The sequence below is a fragment of the Canis lupus genome, chromosome 2, assembly GCF_011100685.1.
Source record: "Canis lupus familiaris isolate Mischka breed German Shepherd chromosome 2, alternate assembly UU_Cfam_GSD_1.0, whole genome shotgun sequence".
Lineage (NCBI taxonomy): Eukaryota > Metazoa > Chordata > Mammalia > Carnivora > Canidae > Canis > Canis lupus.
The window spans coordinates 17,063,664-17,071,174 of record NC_049223.1 but is presented as its reverse complement, the minus strand read 5'-3'; the positions used below and the strand labels follow the sequence as shown (position 1 = coordinate 17,071,174).

The 7,511-nt window shown below is 41.1% G+C and overlaps 1 protein-coding gene across 4 annotated transcripts in view; it reads left to right on the top strand.

Moving 5' to 3' along the window:
• Positions 1-377: 377 nt before the first annotated feature.
• The window catches only part of LOC119869194 (coiled-coil domain-containing protein 144B-like), a 155,104-nt gene continuing 147,970 nt past the window's right edge, over positions 378-7,511 (top strand). For 2 of the 4 annotated variants that reach the window (XM_038529934.1, XM_038529932.1), the window contains exons 1-4: positions 386-406; positions 3,942-4,060; positions 4,161-4,191; positions 4,738-4,797. The gene's annotated coding sequence lies outside the window, so the exon portion shown is untranslated. Of the gene's footprint in view, positions 407-3,941; positions 4,061-4,160; positions 4,192-4,737; positions 4,798-7,511 lie in introns of all 4 variants that reach the window. The other 2 variants (XM_038529935.1, XM_038529933.1) reach the window with 1 other exon arrangement.

Here is a 7,511-nt window from a genome sequence, read left to right as displayed (position 1 = left end):
GACCCTTGTTGTGGCCAGCGAGCAGCACGCCCTCAGGCTAACGGCCGCATAGGCACCCGGCGAGCCCGCGCCACAGGTGGCATTCGGGGCGGGGACTGCCCGCGGCTGCGGGGTGGCGGAGGCGCGGCGCTTGCCTGGGCTCCCCGCGCTTGCCTGGCCCTTCCCAGGTGCCTCCGCGCGCCGGGCCCCCAGCGCACCAGGCCTCCGGGGCGCCCAGTGCGCAGCGCCGGCGGGGGGCTCCGAGCGTGTGCGGGGCTGGAGCGCGGTGGGACGCGTGCGGCGGCGGCGGCGGCGGCCCCGTCCCCGCGGATTGTCGGCTGGCGTGCGGATGGACGGACGGGCCACAACGCATGTCGCCCTTCGCCTGCTGAACTCAGAGCGCTCGAGGATGTCGGCGCTGAGGAAGGTGCGAGCCGCCGGGGCCGCGGGCGGGGAGCGGGCAGGGACCCAGCAGCAGGGGCCACGGTCGCGCACGCGGCGGCCTCCTCCCTCGCCCGGGCTGGCTGTCTCGCTGGCGGGGCCTCCCGGACCACGCTGCCGGGGCGTGGGTGCGGCGCAGACTGCGATGGGCTGGTTTTCATGATCTCCTAGTACTTATCTGTTGCTTTTTAAAATTTTTTCCTTGTTGATGGTTTTGAAAAGCCATAGTTTAAATATCGGGGCCGTATAATTAAAAAGAAATCGATTATCTTCAGAAGTTGATTTTTTAGATGTGTTTCTATTTTATTTGTAAAAGGTTTTACTTATTGATTTGTGAGAGAGACAGAGAGAGGCAGAGACACAGGCAGAGGGAGAAGCAGGCTCCCCATAGGAAGCCCAATGTGGGGCTGGGTCCTGGGCCAGAATCACGCCCTGAGCCAAAGTTAGACGCTCAGCTTCTTAATCACCCAGATGTCCCTGTGTTTCCTATTTTAACTTAGATAATAAGGCATATGTCATCAATCTCAAAGTGATTTGCTATTTGGTTACTCCCCCAGACGCCTTTCAGGTTTCATCCACAGATTAGAAATTATAGGGATCTTTCACTTTATGTGTTTTATGCGGACGCTTATTCCTCTGCTCCTCTTGGTGGTTCATTCGAGAACCAAACTTTTTGAAGTGGAGTAAAGGTATAGACAGAATTCTAGTAAGGGGCAGTTGCCACTTGAGGAAGTCTTAAGAAATCACTTTATTATTTTTTAAAACTCTTTTTTTTTAAGATTTTATTCATTCCTAAGAGAGCCACACAGAGACAGAGAGAGAGTTAGAGACACAGGCAGAGGGAGAAGCAGGCTCCATGCAGGGAGTCCACAGTGGGACTTGATCCTGGGTCTCCAGGATCAAGCCCTGGCCCAAAGGCAGTGCTAAACTGCTGAGCCACCCGGGCTGCCCAATTTTTAAAACGTTTTTATCAGGGACGCCTGGGTGGCTCAGTGCTGAAGCGTCAGCCTTCAGCCCAGGGTGTGATCCTGGAGTCCCGGGATCGAGTCCCACTTTGGGCTGCCTGCATGGAGCCTGCTTCTCTTTCTGCCTATGTCTCTGCCTCTCTCTCTCTCTCTCTCTCTCGTCTCTCATGAATAAATAAAATCTTTTAAAAATTCATCAAATGCCTCTTTTGTGCCAACCACAGGACTACGTGCCTTGTTCCCTTGCATTCTTATAACAATGTTAACCACCACTTCTCCTCTTGCTTTAACTGTACTTTGAGATAACTGTGGATTCATGTGTTGGAAGACATAATACAGATCCCGTGTACCCTTGACCCTGCTTCCTCCAGTGGTGACATCTCGCATAGTTATGGTAACCACGTGGGTACATCGTCACTGATGCAGTCCCTTAGGCTTTTTCAGATTTTACCTGTGTTATATGCACACACTTGTGTATCTGCATACGTATGTATATTTTTCCTGTCCAGTTTACTATAGGTGTAGATTCCGTTTCTTTTGAACATATGATGGAAAGAAGGCTGAGGTAAGTTATGGGGGGTAAATGAAGTATAGACCTGGTTTGAATCTAGGTCTGTTTGACTCAGAGTTTTGATTTTTCAATAGCAGTAGCGATGGACACTCCTGGGTGGTGCAGTGGGTTGAGTGTCTGACTTTGGTCTCAGCTCCAGCCATGATCAGGGTCATGATTTGGAGCTTCGTGTCAAGCTCCATGCTGAGCGTGGAGTCTGCTTAAGATTCTGTCTCCCTCTGCCCCTGTCCCCTGCCTCTCTGTAAAATAAATTAATCCTAAAAAAAATAATAGTCCTGATGAATAACAGGAATAACAACAATAGCTGAAGCTCACTAAGTTACATATGAAATAGACTATTTACCATATGCCGGGGCTGTTCTAATACATTACCTCAGTTATCGCCCCCCCCCCCAGAACTATACCTCATAAATTATGTTATAGTTGAACTAGTATTATTAATTAAACTAACCATATTTCCAAGGAACAAGGAATTCCTTTTGTTGCTCCTAAATCAATAATAAAATAGCGAAATTCTACCTCCTTTTTACCTAATTTTCAATTTGAACCTCTGACCTTAATCGCTGATCTTGGCAATTGTCATGTTTTTAAAGTTGTGTGTATCTGTGTACGTGTAAAGTGAGACCTGCATTATTATACATCGAATTATGTTGGGACACCTTACAAATAGTTTTATGAAATCATAATAAGAGCTAGCTTAGGCATGATGCCAGGTTTTTAAGGGAATAAGTGTAAATCATCAAGAATACTTAAGAATGTAATAGGGAGACATTTTCTTCCCCCTAAAGTAGAATAGATCTTTTTGGCCACATGCAGTCCCAGGAATGTTTGAGTTTAACGTCTCATGTTACAGATCCAGCTTTCCAAGGCAAAGCGAATACATTTGGTGAATGATCACTGATTATCAGAATATGATAATACTTTAGGAAGATAATAGATAGACTAATCAGCAGGCCATAATTTATGATTCTTTGCTAGTTACATATCTTGTAAAGCTGTCCCTGTGATGAACAGCAGCACTTCAGAGCAGGAATAACAGCACGCTCCTGTGTCGTAGATCCCAGGAGGTTTCGGTGCTCTTGTAGACAGCAGACAGAAATAAAAGGAAGTTTCTCCTTTTTACCTCGTATAATCCCACTGGAAAGTGAAACGTGTGCTGAGAGTTGATACTGACTTCTTCTAGGTCACCTCCCTGAAGAGGCCCCGGGCAGGCACTGTCGTAACAGTTCTTGGACAGGAGTCTGATGGGCCCCAAAGGAGGTGGGAGGGTTTCTGCAACAGGCTACTGGTGGAACAGGGTGCTACTGTCTAGCCCCAGGAAGCTTCTAGTGAGGAGGGCCCCGAGGAACCTGCATCCTTTTCCTTAACTCTTTCAGAGGGTACGGCATACGCCCAGATTGGAGTTAAAGGTAAACTCAGTTCTGTGTAGCTTGTGGTTGTTGCTTTTTGAAAAATGAGCAGCTACAAGAAAGCAACACCACGTATGGCTTAATAGGCCTTAGCTTTTTGGAACTTGAATTTGGATGTAGATAACGCAAATGGTTTTGAAGCTATATATCATTAGGAACTCTTTGGAAACCACAAAACCTTTTTAATGGGCCACTCTATCAATTTTCTGCTCTTCTAAGGAGTTTTTCCTATTCATGACTCCTTTTGATCTTTGGCTAACACTGAGGCAAATGTAGTGACGATTTAGTTTTCTTCTTCCTCTGATAGCTTGTACACGTTTTCTGCCTCGGGTGTGTCCGCTTGGATGCCTGGAGAATGTTGACAAAGGAAAGGTTAGGCTAGCCTGTTGATGCTACATATTTGGGCTTTAAAAATCAAAAAGGTTCCTTGGCTTCCGCGGAGAAGCATTCTGCTTGATGGCCCAGATTACTGATCCAGTAAAAACGACATGTTCCAGCCATCCTTCACACACACCTTAAGTGAAATTAATGAGATCACTCTATGGTTACGCTTTGTGTTTTATTTTCACTTTCTAGGTCTGTATGAGCTGTTGGCTGTTGTGCCAGGCCGGCTGGGGCCACGTGTGGACAGCCAGGAAGACCTGACCTTCCTCTGGGATATGTTTGGTGAGAAAAGCCTGCATTCACCGGTAAAGGTAAAACCATGCTGATGTCAGATTCTCTTGGTGGGAAAACATATGGAAAAATATTTTGTCATCTCATGCTTTGTTCTGTCCTCCCCTATTCTCTATGCAGAAGTTACTCGTCGAGCACCATTTTCCTTTAGGTTAGTGATTTCTGAATTGTATTCATGAAACATTTCCTTAATGTGTGACCAAAAAGCTATTCCCTTTTTCATTTTCACTTTGATTTCGCTACTCTAGATTTTTGTTTATTATGTGTGAATCTGGATCTCAAAAGAAATTCTCTCAACATTTCTTCTTTGTCATATTTGCTCTAGATTATTTTTTTTATATTTGCCGTTTACTCAATTTAAGAAGTTTCCGTTTATTCTTTGTAAAATGACTTTTTAAATGACTAGCCATTGGACTTTGTCAAGTGCTTTTTATTTATTTATTGTATGATCATATGATTTGTTTCCTGTCAGTCTCAACATAGGAAAGTTCATTGGTTTTTGACTTTTTTTTTTTTTACTGATTTTTGACTGTTCAACTGGCTATCATTGGACTATTATTTGAGATAACCTAATTTGTTCATGATTTGTTCTCCTTTACATATAATCTGCTGGAGTTAGTTGACTCCTAGTTTATTTAGAACTTTAATGTCTCCTTTTATGAGACAGCCCATAATTTTGCTTTCTTATCTCTCTCAGATCTTCACAATATCCTGGGTAGCCTTATGTTGTGAGGTGGAAGTCTCTACTCTTCTGTGGGTAAGTTTATGAAAGACTGAAGTTCGTTTGTCCTTTAGCAGAACTGACTTGTTGGGTTCCTTGGGCCTGGATGTTTTCTTTTTGATAAGGATATTGGTAACTATTTTAAAGATGACAAGAACGTTTAGGCTTTCTATTTCTTCTTGATTAGTTTTAATGATTCATATTTTTCTAAGATTTGGTCCATTTCAACTACATTGTCAAATTTCTGAAAAGGTTGCTTATAATATTTCACATGTGCAGTTTCTATGCTAATTGTTTTTCTTCTTGGTCCTGATATTGGTACTTATTGCCCTTTCTTCTCTTTCCTCAATATTGCCAGAGTTTTGGCATTAGTCTTTTTAGATATAAACCTTTGGCCTTATTAATTTTCCTCATTGTATATTAGTTTTTATTTCATTGACTTTTTTAAAAAAATTCTTTTTCTAGTTATGAACGTTTGTTTAAATTTTCAACCTTCTTCTTTTCCTAACGTTAGCATTTAAGGCCATTTCTCCCAAGGTACTGGTTTTCTTAACTTAGAATCATTTTGTAGTTGCTTACTTAGACTTTTCTTGAATTTACAAATAAGGATTTTTTAATTTATCTTGTTCCTGATTTCTACCTTAATTGCTTTGAGGTCAGAAAACCTAATTTGCATTATTTCAGTCCTTTGAAATGTGTTTACACTTTACGGCCAGCTACATATTCAATATCTGTAATGTATCCTGTCTGTGTCTAAAAAGAAGGTATATTCTGCAGTCATTAAGTATAGTTTTCTGTATTGTCTGTAGATCAAGTTTGTAAACCTATTCAAATATTCTGTGTTTTCACTGATTTTTGTTCGTTTATTCTCTGTTACCAAGAGAAGTATGGTAAAAAGTTTCCCATTATGACCATGGTTTTCTTCTTGCAGTTCTGTTCAGTTTTTTTTTGTGTTTTTTTTTTTTAATTTATTTATTCGGACACTGAAGAAGCAGGAGGAGTGACAGGCAGAGAGAGAGAGAGAGGGAGAAGCAGGCTCCCCCCTGGAGCAAGGACCCTGATGTGGGCCTTGATTCCAGGACCCTGGAATCTTGACGGGAGTTGAAGGCAGGTGCTTAACCGACTGAGCCACCCAGGCTCCCTCTGTTCATTTTTTGTTGTATATATTTAAATTTGTTATTAAATATAAATTTGTTATTTTGCTGGTGAATTACTACACTTTATACTTTTTAACAGAGTTTATTTTAAAGTAGATACGTTTTTGTTGCCATTTGCAGGATATCTTTTCCTATCCTTTTATTGTCAACTCTTCCATATTCCTGCTTTATTGCTTTTGTGAATTACAGTTGGAGCTTTCTGAGGTAACAAGTCAGAAGTCTTTACTTTCAGCTAGAATATCTTCACTACAGTTCATTATGACGTATGATCTTTATAATTTAAAATCTGACGTATTTTGTGTTTTCTTGTCCTGATTTTTCTTTGTTTCTTTTGGATTGGTTAGGGTTTTCCCTGCATACAGTTGAGAAGTTAATACATTCTCTTTCTGTTATTTGAGTGGCTACCTTAGAAATTATGACGTGAATCCTTTTTATAAAATCCTATCTTAATCTGTCTTTTATTGTCATCTGGAAAAGATCCAGAAATCTTAGCGCACTTTTGCCCCATATACTTTCCTGCCAACTTCAGTGCTATTGTGTCCTGTATTTTAATTCTCTCTAGAAAAAAACAGAAAACAAAAACCCCCACAACCTTGAAGACATCCTTATTTTGCTTTACATCAACGTCATTATTCATTTAGTATAACCACCATTTTGTTTGTTCTAGTCCCAATCTTACAGCTCAGCCTTGTCATCCAGGCTGATTTTTCACCTGTTTAATGTAAAAAAGCTCTAGAATCTCCTGTATTGAGGGTTTGTGGCTATCAAACTATGTCTTTCAGTGAATCAGTACATGTTTTTATTTCCTTCCATTTTTTTTTCGTTTTATTAAATTATAATCGATATATGACACACTAGTTTCAGGCGTGCAACATAAAATTTGGCATTTGTATATCTTGCACAATGAACACCATAGTAAGTCTAGTTAACATCTCTCTGCATGCACAGTCACGCCATTTGTTTTCTTGTGCTAAGAACTTTTCAGACGTATTTTCTGAAAACAACTTTCAAATTTGCAATTAATTTGCCGTTATTATTGACTATAGTCACCATGCTGTGCGTGAATTCATTTTGTAAGAGGATGATGGGACTCTTGATCCCCTTTATCCGTTTTTACCCACACAGCCTCACCCCCTTCCCTTTTGGCAACCACCCATGTATTCTCTGTATTTCTGACTTTATTTGTTGTTTAGTTTCAGGTATAAGTTAAATCATACCATATCTGTCTTTCTCTGTCTGACTTTTTTCACTTAGCATAATACCCTTCAGATTCATGCCAGTTGCAAATGGCTAATTTATTTTATGGCTGAATAGTATTCCTTTTTTTTTTTTTTTTTTGCTGAATAGTATTCGTGTGTGTGTGTGTGTGTGTGTGTAAATCTTTTCCCATTCATCCCTCAAAGGAAGGACACTTTGGTTATTTCCATATCTTGGCTATTGTAAATAATGCTGCAGTGAACATAGAGGTACATGTATCCTTTTGAATCTTCAGATAAATACCCAAAAGTGGAATTGCAGGATCATGTGGGAGTTGTATTTTTAAGTTTTTGACTGTTCTCCAGATTATTTTCTGTGGTGGCCGCACCAATTTAC